The sequence below is a fragment of the Papaver somniferum genome, chromosome 3 (assembly GCF_003573695.1).
Source record: "Papaver somniferum cultivar HN1 chromosome 3, ASM357369v1, whole genome shotgun sequence".
NCBI lineage: Eukaryota > Viridiplantae > Streptophyta > Magnoliopsida > Ranunculales > Papaveraceae > Papaver > Papaver somniferum.
Window position 1 is genome coordinate 73,373,528 of NC_039360.1, and position 22,219 is coordinate 73,395,746.

General features: G+C 35.5%; 1 long non-coding RNA gene and 4 other non-coding genes across 5 annotated transcripts; all 5 read right to left on the minus strand.

The window, feature by feature from the left end:
• Positions 1-10,482: 10,482 nt before the first annotated feature.
• LOC113362474 lies at positions 10,483-10,570 on the minus strand. The gene has a single exon (XR_003365728.1). It is a non-coding gene; the product is annotated as a small nucleolar RNA Z159/U59 (small nucleolar RNA).
• Positions 10,571-10,773: 203 nt separating this feature from the next.
• Positions 10,774-10,860, minus strand: LOC113362509. The gene has a single exon (XR_003365761.1). It is a non-coding gene; the product is annotated as a small nucleolar RNA U61 (small nucleolar RNA).
• Positions 10,861-10,925: 65 nt separating this feature from the next.
• LOC113361362 lies at positions 10,926-11,472 on the minus strand. The gene is made up of 2 exons (XR_003365094.1): positions 11,343-11,472; positions 10,926-11,260 (listed from the first exon to the last, which is right to left on the minus strand). It is a non-coding gene; the product is annotated as an uncharacterized LOC113361362 (long non-coding RNA).
• On the minus strand, positions 10,975-11,056 carry LOC113362519. Its single transcript, XR_003365769.1, has one exon. It is a non-coding gene; the product is annotated as a small nucleolar RNA snoR14 (small nucleolar RNA).
• On the minus strand, positions 11,180-11,266 carry LOC113362508. The gene has a single exon (XR_003365760.1). It is a non-coding gene; the product is annotated as a small nucleolar RNA U61 (small nucleolar RNA).
• Positions 11,473-22,219: the final 10,747 nt, after the last annotated feature.

The window sequence follows — 22,219 nt, forward strand, 5'->3', positions numbered from 1 at the left end:
TATGGGAGCTTTGGGATCTTCGTCAGAACCGGAGGAATAACTACGACTGCTGGAAGCCGACATTTTCTGAAACCAGGAGCATGGAGTTATCGACATGCAGATAAATATATCCACAAAATGGTAATTCTTGAATCTTACCTCTTTCAATTTCACTAACAATAGTGGTTGCAATACAAGAGTTAACAAACGAAATCAATTCGTTCCTTGAAATCTGCAATAACGAACAAAACTTCATTAGTTCATGGAAAATGATTTTCTCATAAAATCATATACATAATTTTCATAACGTGAACATTCACACAACTGGACTATGAAATTTACAATAAGACATGATCACAAATAAGTTGTCTAGTTTGAAGGTTACTCAAAACCCATGTCTTGGTTTTATAAATCAATAATTAATGCAATTTGTTCATATAAATTTTCAGAATTTACCTAATAAGAACAAATCCATGTGAATAAAATATGTCATCATGTTTCACATAAAATATGTCACGGCTACATATATATTTAAAAAAATCTATTTTCCTTCGTATTAGTGTTTTATTAAAAAAAAAACAAAAAAAAACGAAGGTTTATGCTAGTTTTGTGAAAGCTCACACCTATTGTGATAAAATAATAATTCTCATGAAAGCTCATAAATAAATTTTTATCACTGGACATAAACTTACATACATAAAAATATATATGTCTATTTTCCTCGAACGAGCATTATCCTCTAAAACGGGGTTTATTTCGGTTTTGTGAAAGCTCACATCTATTAAGGTAAAATCTTGGTTCACATGAAAGCTACACTAAGTTTTATCATTGGACCTAAGTCCACATATATACAGAAATCTCTCATAAATCAGGGATTTTTATTAGTTTTCAAAACTAACGATCGAACGAACATATGTTTGATAAAACAAGGGTTTTTCTACAAAACTCACATCAACATATACACATGTATATAATTTTGACATGGTGAAAGCATGAAACCTAATGAAATCAGCAAACTCTGAAAAAAATCGACTCACCTGACGGCGCCGACCGGAAACTGGCCGGCCGGTGATCGGACGGCGGCGGCGGCAACTCCGGCGGGTAAACTTCCTGTTCTCTGCTGCAACGTGAAGAGAGGGAGGAGGTGATGATGGTGGTCGGTCGTGAAAGAATAAAAAAAACAAAGGGATTAATTCCCTTTTATACCTAATTTTATTTCCAAAACCTAATTCCTTAGGGATTTCCTTTTTGGGCCCGGCCCATGAATCCTAAACCAACCAAGGTTCCACCATCGAATCAGCGGTTCTACATCAATTTATGTTCACTGGATGATGTTCTATTATTCCACATAGGTTTCCGCTCAAACCATGGCTTGCTCATTCAGTCGAAATCCGGTAATATTTTATCTTATGACCAAGTTCAATTACTTATTTTTGTCTTTACCTGGAAAATCACCATTCAATGCTAACTGAGGAACATGACTGTTCCTCACTAAGCATGGGACTTAATGTAGATGGTGGATTTTCGACAAAGGGTAGAATTGTAAAACTATACTCCAGATTCGGCAACCGGATGAGTATTGAGGCTCATGTCTCTCATCAAAGCATGAAAGCTCATGCCATAAAATCTCTGAATGAGAAGGCCGTCTCTCAGAGTACATGTAGATGTGTAGTCTCTCAGCTGAGGCCACGGCACATCTCATGAATACTGAGCAATTTCAGTAGTTACTCCGGATCCGGCAATCAGATGAGTATCGAGACTCATGTCTCTATGCATGGAAGCTCATGCCACCTCTGATGGAGAAAGTCTCTCAGGGAAGATGAAGATGTGTAGTCTCTCAGCTGAGGCCACGACACATCTCATATTGTATAGAATCGAAAGATTGGGCGGCTCCTAGACAGCATGTCTGCTAGTATAGAGCGACAACGTCTTCGGGATGTAACCAAGTTTTCCCTGACTATGCAAGAGGAATATGACACTCCAGCAAGTTCATATTGCTCAACCCTCAGATAATTAATGCTCCTAGACAGGAAGCCCTTCTAGTATAGAGCCAGCAATTAATTACCTTAAATCGTCTGAATATCTAGCAATATTCTACGAGCCATCGCCTGAATATCCAGCAATATTCTACGAGTCGTCAATTAATCGCCTGAATATCCAGCAATATTCTATGATTCCCCGTTATATTTCGTTACTTCAATCTGCGGTTCTTCCCAGCAAAATTCCACAGGTTAGTAATAAATATTCAACGAAACAGGCATCTGAGCATCGAATAAGCCCTGACAAAAATGGTGCAAGTGTAATTAGCGGATAATGCACCCACCAGCATTTTGATTGCACGAACGAGCATTTCAAAAATACGAACGAGGAACCTATGCAAAATAGGAAGGGAAAATAATAATAACAATAAAATATTAAGCAAAAGCGCCACGGGACTAGGCTCACCAGCCGACCAGTCATGCCGTAACTAGTCCCGCGCCCAATTTTATATTTTATCATATTTCTACTATCTTCACGATCTCATGAAAATCCTCTTGTTCGAGCAAATTTCCTTTATTTCAAAGAAATTATCTAAATCACATGATTTTATCAAAAATAATAAAATTAGGGAAATTAGTCGCGGGACCGAGCACCAGCCGGCCATGTCTTGGCCGTGGCCGGTCCCACATCTCACGTCCCATTATTTTATTATTCCTTCTCAAATTATGAAAATTCCTTGATTTTATGAATTTTCCCTAAAATCATGAAAATTACCTAATTTCATGTATTTTATCTAAATCACATGATTTTATCAAAAATAATAAAATTAGAGAAAGGTGTATCGGGACCGCTGGCCGGCCGGTCATGCCTTGGCCGTGGCTGGTCCCATACCTCACGTCCCATTATTTTATTATTCCTTCTCAAATTATGAAAATTTCTTGATTTTATGAATTTTCCCTAAAATTACCTAATTTCATGTATTTTCTCTAAAATCATGGAAAATATTAAAAAATTAGGAAAACTTGTGGGACCGGGCTCTAGCAGGCCGGCCATGCCCTAGCCGGTCCCACACGCCCATTATTTTATTATTATTTGGTGTTTTGTTTCCTGATTTCATATAAACTCCTTGATTTCAACAAAATATCGTGGTTTTCAACAAATCCCTTTGATTTTATGAAAATTATCTAAAATCATCAAAATTACATAAAATTGGGAAGAGTGCCTTGGGACCCGCGCCCATTGGTCGGCCGGCACCACACTCCCATTCCCTATTTTATACTCCATCCGTCCTAGTTTACTTGACAAAATAGGATTTTGCAAAAACTTGAAACAAATTCAAATTACTTCCACATACACCATCAATCTTTCAAATCACTTGTATAATATACAAGTTTTTGTATCCTAGTTTTTACTTCTTTCTTGATAATTAGATAATTTTAGTGGGAAATGTAGTAATTTCTTGGTACACTTTTGTTAAAAAAAACTCAATTTTGGCAAGTAAACTAGGACGGAAGGAGTATTTTAATTTATGTCTCTCATCTCATGGAAGTTCCCTAATTTCGCCAAACTCTCCAGTTTCATGGAATTTCCCTTAAATCAGAGAAAAATACATAAATTCACATAAAGCTGGGAAAAGCATGTGGGACAGCGTGTCAGCCGGGCGTCCATGCCCTAGCCGTGGCCGGTCCCACACCTTGTGATTCCTTGTTTATTTATTATTTTAATCCTCTCATGTATTTTTCCTAGTTTTAGAAAAACCATGGATTTTTCATATTTTCTCCAAATGTTGCTCAAACGTGCACCAGGAAATATCAAAATTCTCAGGACTGAAGCACGGACATCATGGTGACACGGGCACATCCCCTTGACCGACCAAGGGTGACCCTGAGGCTTGCAAACAGCTGGTCCCGCATGTTTTAATGATTTTAACCTAATTTTCTCAGTTGCTCATATTAGGTTCGAAATCTTTCCAAACAATTGGAAGTTCACTCAAACGACCATCTACTGGTCCCACGACCACCAAGAGCCGGTCTCATGACCTCTTGGTCGGTCCCTCATATTTTCTACATCAGGTTTTATGATTTGTCGCTCACACGAGCATTATTTCAGTAAATGATTAAATCAACATTTAATCATTCTTTCACCAACTGGTCCTCAAGAGACTTTGGTATTTTTGCTCATTCGAGCATTTGGGCGTTATATGGTGAACCCGTCATCCCATGTAGCCGGTCCTATGTGATTTGCAGTAAATCATCATCTCGGTAAAATTAGAGTTTTGAATCCAGAACTCTGCAGAAACGTGATTCTCAGCAGATTCAAACACTCTGATAATTTTATGTTGATTCCATGATTAACATTCGTATTTATTTTGCTCGACTCAGCAATCAGTAACCTAAATTATTATTATTTTTGGTCCAGCTACCAACAATTCATCAAAAGAACAATATTTGTTCAAACTAGCAATATTTGCTCGAACTAGCAATATTCGCTCGAACCGGCAATATTTACTCAATTAGCAATATTCGCTCAGACTAGCAATATTTGCTCAAATCAAAGAATATTGGTTCAACTATCAATATTCAACAATTTAGCAACACAGTTTTTCTCGTCTTAGGTTATCATGATACCTCGTCTCAGTAGACACATTAAATTCATGATTTTCGAAACATTTTCTAATCATGTTCAACTCAGCAATACATGGACTCATCGTCCCATAAAGTCAGCAACTGACTCCACAATCACGAGATTTCAATCGTGTCACATGGGGGGATACTAACTAGGGTTTTGGTCTGGCGGTCTACGGCACGTGTGTTCACCCACGAGGAGAATGTGAGCAAGTCGTGCAATCAGTTGGAAGAGTCAGCAAAGTAGTGGGTGGAAAGTTAACCAAGTCTCCGCATGATGAGTAATTGGTTTTAACACGATTTCCCAATTTCCCACTCTCTGATTCCAGCAACTGTCACACTTCATGGGATCATGGTGTTTTCAACTACGGCATTATAAAATGTCTTTGAATCCTGATTGAAAAGGACAGAAGTTTTCGAACATTCGAACAACATTCGCCAAAAGGAGCAATTTCTCATCAAAAGTTCATACAGACAATCTTTCGTCTACACGAACTCACAGAAATTACTCTCAATTGAGCAAAATTCAATCATTCAGAGCATTTTCACGCTGAATTCACAACACACCTACAATCTCAGATCACCATTGATCTCACGCATTTCTCAGCTTCCCTCCTACAGATCAACCCATCCTCTCTTGTGACCGAATTGACTTTGGAACGGCCATTGTTCTTAGTTTAGGTCGGGGTCTTACAGATTGATCTCTTGAACTTAAAGCACTCCCTTCTTGCAGTGCATATGTGTGAGGTTCAACATTTCGCTCGGTTCAAAGAGTCTCCACACGGTCGACTCTTCAATTCCGTAAAAACCAGCAAATTGTTTCCCCCCACTCACAGCGAGATAAACTCGGCTCGAAATAGCAAATGTGTATAATCGAGGTCTATATAGCAATACGACTTTTATCTCAAGATATGAGATAGAATAGATAGACTTTTGAGTGATAGATAAGTTCAAGTCTCCACATACCTTTTTGTCGATGAATTTCCTCAAGTTCCTTGAGTAGTTCTTCGTCTTCGCGTGATGAATGTCGTGGAGTTTAGAGCTCAACTACACTTACTATCCTAGTCCGAGACTTAGCTATAAGTGGACTAGAAATCAAGACTTATAGTTTTGGCAACTAAACTTGACAAACAAGCTTGAGATAGCAACGCTTGCGAGTTCGACCGAGCAGTGCTCTAACGATTCCAACACATTTTCTTGTGCAAGCATCACTTTTACATCCTACTATTCGTAATGAAACTTCATCTTTCTAAACCTCTCTATGAGTACTTTTTTTTAAGCAACGGCCTAAAGAAGGCTAAAGGTCTGCATATATAATTCAATTACCAGTATATTAAACTTTGATTCCTTAAAATTAATCAATTATAATAAGAAGAAAAAAAATGCATGGAAATAAAGGTTATTCAAACCAAAAATAATATAATTAGAATGTAGAAAACTTTTCAAGTCCTAATTGACACTACTAAACTTCCGTCCTTATATTTTATAGTATAAATTGTATATAGGTCTATGGTAACTATCAATCTTCACTTTTAAAAGCCTTGACAAAATAAGCTCTCACGTTGAACGGTGATGAAACCCTCGTTTCCTATTGGTGGAAATAGTTTTTTTCTAATGTAAAAGCTATGATGAGGACACTTGGCATAACTCTATTGGTTGGAAGTTTTAAAATTAAGTTACACTTTGTTTACATCGAGCACTTAACTTTTAGTTAGTAATGGTGTCCACAGAAAAGTAGGTGGACAACACTTTTGTCAGAATTTTAACCTAAATAATTTGTTACACCGTGTTTACACCAATATACAGTTAGTAACATCGTTTCGGATGGACGATACTTCCGTCAAACCTTTGTAACCTTTGGCTATTATTTCCTAAACTATATTTAAAACAAAGGGGCGGGATCGCTTGACAAAGTACGCTTAATATTAGTTGATCAGATCGAGCACTACTATAAAAACCACAAATGTCGATTGATCAAAATAAGATGTCATTAAGAGAAAAAAAAAAGTATGCTTAATATTTTCGTCTACTAATATTTTAGTATAAAATTTTGGTCTTCACATCATCATAAAAAAAAATGAGAAACCGATTCACATTATGTGTATTATATGTATATAATACTGGGTCACTAATTGGTTGCGCGCCTATCGATTAGAAAGCAAAGAAGAGAAGGATCGTATGATTTTACTATTTACTTGATCGGAGCAACCACAGTGGACGATCAAAACTAAAAATTTGGTCCGGAAATCAATCACAGTCGAATGGACTAAAGACTAAACATTAGAGTAAAACTAAAAACTAGAGTATATTTGGTCTGAAATCCGGACCAAAACAATATTTGGTCGAGCAGAAATTAAACGCACGTTTGTTAATATGCGCACATTTAACTTACGTTCCAACTGAAACGGATGTATATTTCCCGTCCCGTTAGTGAGGCGTTGATATAAGTTACGCTTCAGTTAGGCGGTTATAAAAAGTACGCCAGAAGAGATGTAGGTATAAAGTCCGCCCGCTTACATGCGAACTTTTAAAACACGCCCAATTCATACGAAGACTATACAAATGCATGTTCTACGCCTAAGATGTAAGTTCGCCCCACAACAGGCGTGCATAATACTTATGCATAAATATCACGAACTTTATACCTTCGTCTCCGTCTGGTAATTCGACCATTTTGAAACGTTCTGACTGTTTTGAAATTTTTTTGGAACGTTGGAAATTTTCGAACGTTAGAGAAAATTGAACGTTGGACATTTTCGAACGTTGGACATCTTTGGAAAATATTTTGCAAACGTTGGAAATTTCGAACGATAAAGGGTTTCTTTCGTATACCTATATATACACATGAATTCCTTTAAGATTTCCCCACAACTGCTATCTATCAGAACAAGAAGAAGTATTATTTCGTTTTTCAAATCATTTAAAAAAAATCCATTGAATCGTTTAGAATGGCACCACGAGTAGCACGAGGTCCAAATATGGTCTTTTTCACATACAACACACATATTCATCTCTAGAAACATAAAATTCACATACCTAATTTTATTTAACCAATTCCATATTCATATCAACTCTTTAAAACCCAACTTTGTAAAACCTAATTTTTACAAACTAAAACTAGATCATAAATTATACTACAATATAGAGAAAACTGAAGAGATAAAGAGAACAAACATACCTCTCATGGAACCGAAATACTAAGGTTAATATCTAGTCTTTTTTTTTTTTGAGAACGGGAGAAAACAAGGTAGGAGAAGTGTTGTTTTGATGAGGCGGTAGAAAAGAAGGAGTAGAAAATATGAGAAGACCCGAGGAGGATAGGTTTTAACGCCTCACACGTGTGTTGTACGTGTGTACACTGGGTGAACCTATAATGTTTGCTTGATTTCAGGTGTGGACATAACTTCCGTCTGTTATTTGGGCATGAATTATATGTACGCCTCACAACAGGCCTGTGTTTACAGACGAACGTTATATTTCCGCTCCACAACAAACGAACTTTATATTCCCGCCCGACCAAATATACTCCACTACCGTAGCGTAGCACCACAGAGTAAACCCAACTTTTTTAGTTTTTTCTTTGTTTTTGGTCTTTGGTTATGGTCGCACCATTACGGACTCTAAAAGAAGATGTTCCAAGAAGAAACTAATTGAATTTGGCTTGGCTTGACTTTGGAGGAGCCGAATAATTATTGTCACGTCAGCAAGTTCAAAACCATTGGATATATACGAATGGATGCCTATGATATTTTGTCAAAACACTTTGTCAAAATACTTTGTTTAGATTCTGCCCCTAAAACAAATTTCTAATACTTGGCTTGATTTCCTAATCTCTTTTTAAAATTGATTTTTAATATTTATACGATTCTTTGGCTTGATTTCATAGTATATCGATACCGTTTTGTATTGTATGAACTGCTGCTTGATTTGGTGTCTGGTGCAGTGCACAATAGCGGGACTCATAAAATTCCTTCTTAGGCAACCATAAAATATATAATTTTTCTTGATACTGTTTTATCTAATTATTGTGTTTTATTTTTTAGTTAGATAAAAAGAAATCACTACTGGATAATCCCGTCTCTGGCAATATTGTTCGAGTATTATGTTGTTTATCATATTCTACCATCGAGCAAGAGAAAATTGTTGAGATGCAGAATATTGTCATTACTGCCATCAACGATGAATTTATGATCACTGGTGACAAAGGTTAGCTGAGAAATTAGTAGAAACTCGCATAACCAGCCATTGAGGAAGTAGAGTACCATGCATCGAGACAGGTGGGGCGAAGTCCGCGCACACCAAATCAAAAATGTGTTGTCACGGGATGGGGCAAAGCCCTGTGCACGTTAAATAAAAAATGCTTCGCCAACGCCGAATCAAAAACGCGTCGCCACGTTCACCCCGTGCACACCAAATTAAAAAATGCGTCTCCACTGGAGACGAAGATCCGCGCACACCAAATCAGTTAAAGAAAATGGCGGTGCATGGCACGGGCACAAATCTAGTTGAATGTAAATCCCAAAATGTAAAAGTGGGGCTTGTCCTGTTGTTCCCCGTCCCTTTGGGCTTGTCCTGCTTACCCTTCCGGATCCGTCCTGTAAGCATTCTGGTGTGCAAAACACTAGGTCTTGTGGAGGTTCTCAACCTCTTCCCAAATGCCTTTACCCGTAGCCTGGGAAGAGCCTAGCTCTTGTGGTTGTTCCGGTTTTAAGAGAAAAACATACGATGATTATCCGTTTTCTAATATGTTGGGTCCACCAAATCCTGAAACCCACTTATTTCTCCAGAAATCCCACTTATTTCTCCATTGGTCCTACTTATTGATGATTATCCGTTTTCTAATATGTTGGGTCCACCAAATCCTGAAACCCACTTATTTCTCCAGAAATCCCACTTATTTCTGGTTAATGGTTTCACTTTTTTAGAACGGCTAATAGTTAGTAGTATCCGGAGTCTTCCCGCTGGGATACCCTCATACCAGGGAAGGCTAACGGGAAGGCTTTTGATCACCGGTTTTTGGGTTGGGAAGACCTTGGGAAGGTCCATAAGACCCGGTCAAAGAGTTGGCAATTCTCCGATATATAAAGCATTTTTGGCAATTCTCCAGTAGATAAAGCATTTTTGGCAATTCAATGAGAATTTGGATACCAAGTGGGATTCTAAGTTTTTTCCAAATACATTTACAAATATAGGTTGGCCTTTTGGGAAAGGTCTAAGACCTTTGGGTCTCAAGTCTGTTGCCTGCAGGCCGGATAGTTCTAGCTCTATCCTACTCGCAGAATGCCAGTAATTGCTGAACCACGGTATTACCCGCAAAATGCAAGTAATTTCAGACGCATGGTCTCCGTGAGCGGTGGATGATAAAAAAAACAAGTAAATTGCCGTTCACCAAAAACAAATTTTCAGTTCAGAATTGGATGATATTTGATATGGTTCACCAAAGAACCATATTAGATTACGCTTAATCACCTCCCTTCCACACTAACAAATACATCAAATATGTGAGGAAATTTTTAAGGGAATAACTAAATTTCTTCATTTATAAATAAACTTTCTAGCTGCTGGAGATTCTTAAGAAAGGGGGGAATAACTATATTTCTTCAAGCAATCGTCCAGCTTCCAATTTGTCAAAATTGATAATTTAACCGAAACAGAAAAAACAGAATCCAATTCTAGGTTACTTCTTCACATTAATATGAAAAATCACTTTGTTGTTTTGGAAGATGGTTAAAAAAGGGATTCTTGTGATACGTAAATGTGATTCTTTGTTGTTTTCGGAATGCATGGGTTTAAGCTTTATACCCCAAATAGGGCCCTAAACTCCATGAATTAGAACCCCGAACTTGGTCTATGCTGCTCAAGGTCAACTTTTATTTAAAATGAATGTAAATTTTTTCATGTCTCTTCAGTTCAGGTCTCCATTATTTTCCGCATAGATTAATAAAACCTCGGAAGAACGAAAGTTTGTTTTGATCATCATCAGAGACAAGAAAGTTTCACAAATATTAAACTAAGTAAAGCTACAAAACTACAAAGATTAGTTCTGCTGTTAAGGTCTAGATTGCTAATATACCAGAATCTATTGAACTGTTTGTTCTTCAATCAAAATCTTAAATACTAAATCTATATCAATAAAATCTCAAGTAATCTATACAATCTACTGAGCAGGGAAAAAATTCTGGAATAATTGTTGCTCAGAACTTCTTAGAGGTTGTGTAACCTTCACCGATAGATCAATGAGACCTAACATCTGGCACGGATTTGTTCCTCATAGCGACATATCCATAGATTTTATATAAAAAAGAACTTAAAACCATTAAATAACTTTATATAAAAAAGAACTTAAAACCATTAAATAACTTTATATTTGAATGATTGATTGTGTAATGAAGCGATCAGAACCTGTCGAGATTCAAGAGTAACATCACAGAATTCAGTGGATTGACAGACCATGAATTTTATCGTCATCTCACATTCGTATCAATCAATCTAATCATAGAAAATAACATTCCTTTTCTCTACGAATTATAATTCTAAACCAAAACGATAAAAATAAGACTTTAGCTGAAAACCCTATGATAATTGAAAATCAATAATTGCTCAGAACTTCTTAGAGGTTGTGTAGCCATCACCGAAAGATCAATAAGATCCAACATCTAGCACAGATTTGTTCCTCACTGCAAAAATAACTAAAGATTTTTAACGAAAAAAAGCTTTGATAAAAAGAATACGAATCAAAAAAGCAGAAGAAAAAGCTACCAAGTTAAAACATCTTGATTATTTTTCAAGGAAGAGGCGACAGGAAAGTTGGATATGAGATTAGGAGAATCGAGGAGTATTTGTATAAACCCTTTGGAAACCCTAATTTGATTTTCTTCTCCTTCAAACATAGCTCGGTGGGCTTCCTAATTTGATTGAGCAATGAGGGTCCGTTTGAGCTTTGTCCAGCCCATTTAATGTTAGGAAATATTGCAAAATGGTCCTAGTATTAGGACCCGATTCACAAAATCATCCTACCGTTACAAACTATTAACAAAATGGTCACACTTCCGTTAAAAAGAGAGTTGAGTAATGACTCACAGTTAAATATGTTGACCAAATTACCTATGTGTCCTCCCTACTTATCCCTCCATACACAATTTTAAGTTTTGCCTTCATTGTAATTGTTTTGACGGTGGTGCTATTTGTAGGTGGTGGTGCCGCCACTTACACACCGTTACACCGTATTCAGGATCGTTACACCACATTCGGGTTCGTTACACCGCATTCAAATTCGTTACATCGCAGTCGCCCAAAGAGTTCACCGCTTCCCCTCTAGGGTTTAGTGAAAATTCTTAAGCTTCCACCACCACCACCACTTCAACTAATTAGTTAAATGGGAAGGGTATTTTGAAGGAGGGTATTTTATGAAAAGATAACACTGTTTTATTCGAAAGTGTTAAATCGGATGGAAGTATGACTGTTTTGTGAACGAATTACAAAAGTGTGACCATTTTGTGAACCAATTACAGAAAATATGACCATGCTGTAAATAGCCCAATAATTTTAAACAAACATTAAACTGACCATTTGGGATCGAACCTGCGGATTCGAACAGGCCCATCTATTTTTTGACGGGCGGTGTCCGACCATGAATACTTTTCTTTTCATTTTGAACCCTGATTTTGGGCATACCAAAATCTTTCTAGACATACAAAACAATAGTCCCATCTTGGGTGACCTTATAAGGGGTACCCTATGGGTAGTTCAATTACTTATATACCCTTAATACAAAAATCTAAAATCAGTTTTCTAAAAAATCAAAATCAGTTTCCCTTACCATCTCTTCTTCTTCCTCCTCCTCTAGCCGAACTCTTCCCCCTCCTGCGAAAAAAAAAATCATCATCGTGATTAATTGTCGATTCGTAAAAATTTGATCGTCGATTAAACTCAACTACATAATGACTCGTACAAAGAAAAGCAGGGACTAGGCAAACCAAATCGTCTTCTAATCCATCAATTGAAGAAGAAGAACCAATTGAAGATGAAGGTGTAGAAACTGAAAATCAACCACCAATTGAACCAGAAATTGAACCAACTGCATCTCCAACTCCAGAAATGAGGATAAGAAAGCAAGTTTTATAAACCCAATCTCCTATTTGCTGTTTTTCATCGATTAAATGACGGTTACAGTGTTGGGTTCGGCTCAAAATTGAGTTGCGTTTTTAGCCGAACTGTTCTTCACAAAAGCTTCCTGTAAGTGTATATGAACAGTTCGTCATGAAATTTCAAGCCGAACCTAGTCACAGATAGAGATGCATAGGGGTTCGGCGTATTCGATAATCATAATATGTGCCGAACCTAGCACATTAACGAGGTTCGGCTATTACGATATTCTCAATATGTGCCGAACCAATAACAATGTTTTAACCCAAAAAATAACAAATTGATGTTCGGCTCATACGATTTTCGAAATATAAGCCGAACCGGTAATTATTTTTTTTCCGAGCTATTCAGGATGTTGTTCGGCTTACTATGAAACTTTCATATAAGCCGAACTAGTGTCTAGCAAACAGTTCGGCACATGCAGTAAACAGATTCAGTAAGCCGAACCGTTCATCAATTGGAAGATTCGGCTCATAGATGTGACCCGAACCTCAACCTGTTTCGCTGAACCATGATTCAAAAAACCTAACTTTTGATAATTGAAAGCTATAGAAGTGAGATTAAGTATAAGATATAAGTGTACCTGTGTATTAGAAGCATTGGGTTCCTCATCAATGTCTTCATCATCAGGATTTGGCTCATAAAAATCATCATCTTGAGTTTGTGTTTGAGTTTGAGCTTGAGTTTGAGTAGGTGTAAAATCATTCTCATAATCTAAGAAATCAGCCATTTCTGGATCATTGTTGTAGTTGATATGTATTTTCATAGGTTTTTTAGATGAATGATGACCCTCCTCATCCTCCATTGAATCAAGAATTAGAATTTTCTCACTTTCTCCTTCTCTTTCTCTCCTTCTTAACCAAACCAAAACTTTGATTTTTTTTTTCCTCAAATTTTTATCTAAACAACTCTTATAATTCTGAAAATTATTTTAATCACTAAACAAAATATTTAATCACTAATCAAAATTATTAACACTAATACATAAAGGGCAGATTTGCCATTAAAAAAAATTTGGGTTAAGGGGTTATCTGATTTTGCTATTTCACAATCTTTTTTGTCTTCATTCAGTATGCCTTGGAAGATTTTGGTATGCCCAAAATTATAGTTCTTCATTTTTGGTTCAAAGTAATTGATTTTATTGATTGATCATTTGCTTACATTTTGTAGTTCTTTTGAAACTATATCTCGTATGTCAGGAGTTAAAATCTCAACAATATCAAAATCACATCTACTATTTCTAGTTTTTTTAGCTAAGAGGCATGCCACGTTGTTTTTAGTTCTATGGATCCATTTAAACTGCCATAAACTATGTTGACCTAATAAAAACCAAAACAAGGTTTTGGTTCATCCGATGATCATAAGTGTTTTGTTCATTGATGGATTTTATTAAAGACTAAAGACTCATTGTCTGATTCAAAATCTACTCTTTCACACCTCCATCAGCAGCCCATTCAATGACTTATTTCATGGCAAGACATTCTAACTGCTCTACCTCCTAGTCTTTTAGCAACCCTTCATTGAAATACCTCCCTTTGACTCTTTTGCATACACCTGCAAAATTCCGATTGATTAGACCAATGCCACCTTGTAAAGTCTCTTTAACAAAAGATGCATCAATGTTAATTTTACTATAGTTCCTGTCAGGAGGATCCCAAACTCTGAACATGTATAGAATTACAATTATCGGTTCTAGTAAAACGAAAATTATTAATTAAGTTTAGTATCCTCTCCACAGTCAATTGCATGTTTGGTTTGATATTTTGAAAGATAAGTGAGCATCTGTCTTTCCAAATAAACCAAAGGGTAGTCATTAGCAAGTATAACCTTTTGGTATTACGTAATCATCAGCTTGTGCATTTCCTGCATTAAACCAACTAATAATCCAATCCATATGACTGTGATGCAGATTTAAGATGTTACAACAATTAACATTCATCAAGAGCCAGATTGATCTAGCATAAGGGCATTCGAAAAACAGGTGATCAAAAGTTTTAAGAGGTTCATTACACAGACTACAATGCAATTCAATGTCATTCTTATATCTAGAAATTTCTTGCCTGGTAGGGCCAATGTTTTTAAACATTTCCACACAAACAACTTAGTTTTATGAGCTAGTTTAACTTTCCGGAGTTTCTTCCAAACATTAGTTGAAATTTGATTAACATCAGCGACTACATTAAAATTGTTAAGAAGAACATTATAAGCACGTTTGACAGTGAAAATCCATTTCCTATCAAGTTTCCAGACTAGAGTGTCAACACCATCTCTAGGAACTAGCATAACTAAGATCTTATCTGCAGATTCAGTAGAAAAGTATCAATGACAAGCTGCACATTCCAAGTTTTAGTACCACATAAACAGTTCAACCACATAAGAAGATTAAAGGGAGTGTTCAAACCTGGTTTTGATTCAGGTGGATGATCTACACCAATAACCCAATAATCCAGCCAGATTTTTATTTTAGTGGCACACTTAACATTTCAAAAACTATTCTTCTAATAGTATCTTCGTATCTATAAATCCCCTTCCAAATCTAAGAACTAGTATCGCTAAGTTTAGATTGATGAAGAAAACCTATATTATAATGATACTTAGCCTCCATAATTTTAACCCAAGGTTCATCTGAGTTAGTATCAGCTTTCTAAGCCAGCTTACAGATGAGAGCATAATTGAATAGATTTGTAAAACTCAATCCACCTAATTCCTTAGGCTTGTTCATATTAGTCCAAGAGATAAACTTGATCCCTTTGTTGGCCTTATGACCCCACCAAAAATTCCTTTGAGTATCAAGCTTATCAATCAAAGTAGTTGGAATCTTGAAACAATCCATTTGATAAGTGGGCAAAGAACTTAGAACAAATTTCACCATAGTAGTCGACCTACCTGCTTGGTTTATGGAGATCCTAACCCATATTTAAGTTTTGCTTCAAAGGATTGAGAAATATGGTTAAAGGACCTAACTTTCGAGAGCGAGTTAAACTCGGCTCGAAATATCAAATGTGCATAATATAAAGTCTATGTAGCTATATGACTTTTGTCTTAATAGGAGATAGAATAGAAATATACTTTTGAGTGATGGATGAGTTCAAGTATCCACATACCTTTTGCTGATGAAGTTCCACAAGCTCCCCTTGGTAGTTCGTCGTCTTCAATCGATGAACGCCGTGAAGTCTAAAGCTCAACTACACATTCTATCCTAATCCGAGACATAGCTATAAGTAGACTAGAAATCAAGACTTATAGTTTTGGCAACTAAACTTGACAAAAAAGCTTGAGATAGCAACGCTTGCGAGTTCGACCGAGCAGTGCTCTAACAGGTGCCTCTAGCGATTTTTCGAGCCAAATTTTTCAAAAATGTTTATTTCCCAAAAACACCTACACACACATAAAACACCGTAATAAATACAAAAATGAGCACTTACAATATAAATAATTGGGAAAATTCATACACAAAAATGTGTTTATTATTTCGTTGTTTGGCTTATTTTACAAGGGATCATCAAGACAAACTCAATATGTCTTTCGCAGCGGATTCATTGAGACCATTGCCTACCTATTCATTGAGTGAGACTACTCTTCTTTTATATGGAAGGGTACACATTTGACTGAAATTGAAACATGCTTCTTATAGATCGAGAAATTCAATAATGTATAGCCGGTGTATGATGTTAGTATAGGATGGATTGAAACGACAAACTTTGATAAAACTTTTCAACTAGAAATGACACACATTCAAGGCATTTGCAGAATCTGCAATACGAATATGACTCAGTAACTTCAGACGATAAACAATATGATTTGTTTTTTTAATGATCTCTACAGAATTAACCTTATGAGGACCCAACTTATTGCACGCACCAATTATAAAACGCTCGTTAGTAAGTACCGCCAAAATAAAATCACCAACATCAAACTCAATGAGGCAGCGATGACGATCCACAACTCACTTATTCTTAGTGAAATAAGCAACCAATTTATGGTTCATAGTAGTATGAATCACTTATTTACAAGCTCAGACCCTTGAGGTACGTGTACGGGGTATGCATACCTCCCCCATTCACGAGTTCAAAATTCCATGGCTCGCGTACTGGGGTGTGTACCTACCTATAATATGGAACTTCGGATATCTATGGCATGCGTACTGGGTATGCGTACCTACCCTGCGTCCAGATTTCAATAGTTTTGTTATGTTTTTCTTTTTTGATGTTTTGAAACATTTTCAATTGCCATAGATATAAATATTATTTTTTGGGCAATCTCCAAATGATCCATTTGAAACAAAAATAGTTCATGAACAATAAATTGTTTTCAACTAAGATTTAGAAGGATATATGAACATCCATTGCTTGAATCAGATTTTGAGATGTTTAACAAGACAAGCTTGATTCTAAACTTCTTATTTGAAATATTAAATCTGATAGAAGTCATACGACATAGTCTCATTTAGATAAAATAATATTGTTGATGATGTTCTCCAAATATCTTCGTTTGATCTTCAGTATTCAATCTTCATGGTATATTCAGTGATGTCTGGTACTCAACTACCATACTCTAATCATATCCCGGAACTTAACTTAAGTAGACTATAAATCAAAATATAATTTTTTAACATTGACAACAAGCTTGAGATAGCAAATCTTGCGAGTTCCGAATAATTCTATAAAAATCTACCCCTTTGCCAATTTTAGTGACAAAACTACAATATATATGGATTCAAAATAAATAGATCTTTTATCTCAAAATCCATCATGCTTGATTTCCCTAATTCTTCAACATCGTCTTGAAGTATTCATTCTTCAAGTTCTTTTATGGTTCTGCATATGATCGTTTCATCTCCTTTGTTGTTGAAGATCCATAATGATAACAACATACGTGGATACTCCATTAGATATTTTCTGAAATGATAAAATCGCTCAACTCAATGGTTGTTGTACCGTAAACAGAGTATTTTTACCTTTCTCAAAGTTCAATTGCACCACAACTTTGAAGCACTACTACTTCGAATACTACTATTATTATTCTCCCCTTAGTCATTACTTACTTATCTTGTATAAAAGGTAAAACCAATAGATTATAATCCACTAATCCTTACATAATTCCCTGAAAATCCATATGTTGTATTAGAATACTATTAAATAATTATCCCCTTTTTTGTCAGCAAAATTGGCAAAGGCGAAAAACAAAGGATCGTAACGAATAAAACAAAAGAGTTATTGAGATTAAAGAACACATATCAGCTTTTATTAAGACGATTTCAGCAAGTAAACTCAGCGTCTTCATGAAGGATATATATAGGTACAAGCATCTCTTATAATCCCACAGCCGCACTCCCCATAAAAATATGATAATTAAACACAAGTTCAAATTGAACTCTCTCATATTTGATGTTATTCCAAAATGAAAAACATGAGCGACCTTTCTCTAATCACAAGAGAAGGATTTTCTTGGATATTAACAAATTTACTCGTCGGTTACGAACAAAGTATATTTGTATCCTAAATATTCCCCCATCTACTCGCCAGTTACGAACAAAGAAGTTCAAAACAATGATCTTAATGTTAGAGGCACAAAGATACGTTACTTTTTTGAAAAAAATAATCATTGAAAAAACTTATCCTCTAGGATAGTTACGAACAAATAGGACAATTTATGCGGTATGACTCACCATAAGAATTATATCTTCTCTAGCCATATACGGACGTAGAGATTAAATTTCTAGATCTCATTCCCTAGAAGTTACGCATTCAAGGAGAAAAGGCGATAACTAAGACCATCTTACGAAGTCCATGCAATATATTCACAAAAGATTAATTATGGGAATATAAATATTGCAATTCTCAAAATAGTTTCCCCCTTTTTAGCCAGTAACAAAAACAGAGAGTTAAAAGCTTAACGTATGAGAACATATGAAATATTCGTTCTAATCGCCATAAATATAATAGCAAAGAACAAATCTCACAAAATAAGGAATATATATATATATAATCAATAAATATTAGGTTGCGAGTCATCTCCAAAATAAACTTTAATTATTGCAAGATGATAGTGTTTGGAATAGCTAATTTAAAACACATAAAAATGCTACTTCAAAAGATAGTATTCCTCCTAAAAACAATAAGAATAAAATTCCTACAAGGAGTTGACTATTAACAAGAGGAAGTAAGAAAATGACCTAAGTATCATCTTCACTTTCCTACTCAACCCAGGAAGCTTGAATCTTCTCCATAACTATTTTGAAGTAAATAGCTAGAACATCTAATATTTTTCAAAAGTGTCCCTTTGGGAAACTTTTTCCGAACAGTCGATCGAAAAATTAGATGCTATCACTGAGACTCACAGATAAGTCTTCATTGTGAAAATTGGTTAATTGATACATAATTCGACAAGAGTATGTATTCTAACAAGATGAATCGTGTTACCAAATAATTTCGATAATCAATAGTGATAACGATAATATGAACGGTTTTATTTCAAACCTATTAGATAAATCTAAGAGCATTCTTAACTTGGCTAGTTAGCAAATATTCTCCAAGATCATGTTCTGATCTCTTACTTAAGAGTCATATAGGCAGGGAGAATATGTTTTCAATAACACACAATTTGTTGATACCCACATCGATTCTTACATTTTGGACTCAGGGTTATTGATGTGGTAGTATCCAAGTCAAGTTTACTTTGTTTTACAGATCCAGGTGCGTATGAGACAATCATGACACCACATAGTGGTTTAAGTCGTAGAGACACATCTGAATATGGAGAGAGGCTCAATATGACACAATAAGTCTATTAGTCTTCAATTTACTTTGTAGAGTATAGAAAAAATACTCATATCCTACCAGAGGCACATGATAAGACATAAAACGGAAATACCACAATAAACATTACAAAATAAAAATAAATTGCTTATATGTCACTTGCCCCATATCAAGCTATGTACATGATGGGGTGGTTTCAAAGGGTTGTCACCAAGAAGTTGGGTGATCAAGAAGATGCCCACGAACCATCTCAGAATGATAGTTTTCGTCTCTCGTACTTGAAGCGTGATTAATTGGGTGAGATTTCTTGATCAGGCTTGATATCCGACATCTAGTTGCTTCCTTGTAACAAAGTGATCATCTACCAAATTACTTCCATAACCAATTGGAGTAGTTATTATCTCAGCAATCTTCCTTTTATGGATTATGCAAAATTTCATAACATGACCAATTTGTCCACGCTGAAAACAAGTTTTAGCAGAAACAGAATGTTATATGGAATTAACCTTATTCTTGATCGAAGCAAGATGTTGCAAATATTAAAGACCATTATTAATGGCTTTGAAGATACCTTTATCTATAGACTGTACTTTATTATATTTCTTCGACATATTCAGAGATAATCTTCTACACATATAAGACTAGTACTCTTGACTGATAGATTCTAGACCCTTGTCCTTGATAAAGTAATTTTATTTTTCCTTAGACTCTTTACCATCAACTGGAAGATTATGTGTTTTAGTTGACTCGATAGCATCTAGAGGGACTGAACAATCAAGTTTTTTAGATAAAGATAAATCAATATAACGCGGAAGAGGAAAAACATAAGACACCATAAGTTTTGTTAACGAGAAAAATTGTACCTGCATAAAAACCTCGAGACCTCGTCCAAATTTGAACACCAAATTATATTAAGCGGCTAGGGACACTAGCCTACTATCAGACTTCAAACTGGAATGTAGTTGAGACCGAATTCACACTCCAAGCGATTCAGTTGTAGACGTTTTCCTTGCGTCTCTTGAACGTCGAAAGGCTCTGCACAATTGATTCCCTTAGTTGGCATCCTTTACATCCTAAGAATTGCTTCAAACTCCATAAAGACTTTTGATACCAATTTTCTTCTAACAGATAATCCTATTTGATTTGACTTTAAATCGAATAAATCAAGGCTTGGAAATTTGTTTGTAATATAGCAAAGATAACAAACCTCACAAATTCGGAACACTTACACTCAGTTAGCTAAGAAACCTGGATTATTAACCACCTCTCAAGATTAAACCGATTAATAAAGAAGAGTTTTGGATATTTATCTTGAGGAATCAAAAATTCTGGGATGAAGAGAAATTTGTTGTTTATATCTATCTCGTTTCCGAAGGAGATTGACGAAAACCTCGACAAACAGAAAGAACAAGATCAGATACACGAACCATCAAGGTAAAGATAGTTAGACCTGACTTCCTGAATCCCTAAGTCGTAAACCTAATTATGTTCATCATAGGAAACCTAAGTTAATAAGGACGACTCTAATATACAACTAGGACACTGAAAGTATCAGGGATTGGAGTTCCCAGTTGTTTGAGTCTTTCTATTTATAGATTTTCAAGACCAAGGGTTGCTTTGAATTCATGCTAAGATAACTTGAGAATCAAGCAGACGGTTTCTTAGTTTAGATGAAACTCTTGTTGGGAGTTCATGTAAGCATGTGAGAAGCTTGTTCTTGAAGTTATATAGAAGAATATACACTATGGTCCAGAGTACTGGAACCATGCATAATGATAGTTCATGGAAAGTATGTCATATGAACGTATAAGCATACTTGTGTTCATTTAAACACTTGAGATTTGAATCATGATACACAAACACAAAATGATTTAGTAATCAAAGATATCTTAGAGGTATTCATGACAGTCGTGGCATTGCCAAACGTATTTGTGAAAATAGTTTATGAGCATCTGCTTAATTCGTACTAGGTAGGTATGTGAAAGGGTACGCGTACCTATGAACCAATTCGTTAATTCAGAAATCTAAAGTATGCATAATAAGTATTCATACACTTAAGGTACTCACGAGCTCAGGCCCTTGAGGTATGCGTACTAGGTATGTGTACCTCCCGCATTCACGAGTTCAAAACTCTATGTCACACATACTGGGTATGCGTACCTACTGATGTGACTCAATAATGTTGTAGTAAAAAGGTTCGTAAGACTTGTGAAAACAAAAGATTCTAGATTTAATTTTTAAACTAAAAATATAGCAAACTCAAATAAAGTGATATCAAGATATTAGGAACAACCAAGACACTGATTCCATTATTACACATGAATAAATTATGGTAAATAATTCAAAACTCTAATTATCTTTTAAGTCTCTTATTTCTTAATTCACAAATAATCAGGCAAATTCTCTAAAATTAATTGTATCCCCTAAGCATAGATTATCTAAACAAAGCATAACCTATCTAATTGAATCACAACTAATGAAGAAAATTTTGCAAACAATTAAAAACTCTGTAAAAGCAGTGATTGAGTGAATTATAAATTATAAATTAGAGAAAATAAATAATTACCAATTATTCATGCGTAAATAGCTTCCTCATTGCCTTGGTTGTGAGAGAATTAGCCGCTCATCATGTTGGAAACACGCTCAAAAATCAATATTATTGCTCAAAGGTGGTGTACAAATGATGGAATGGAGAGAAAATATTAAAAATCGGGTTTGTAACACTTATTTATT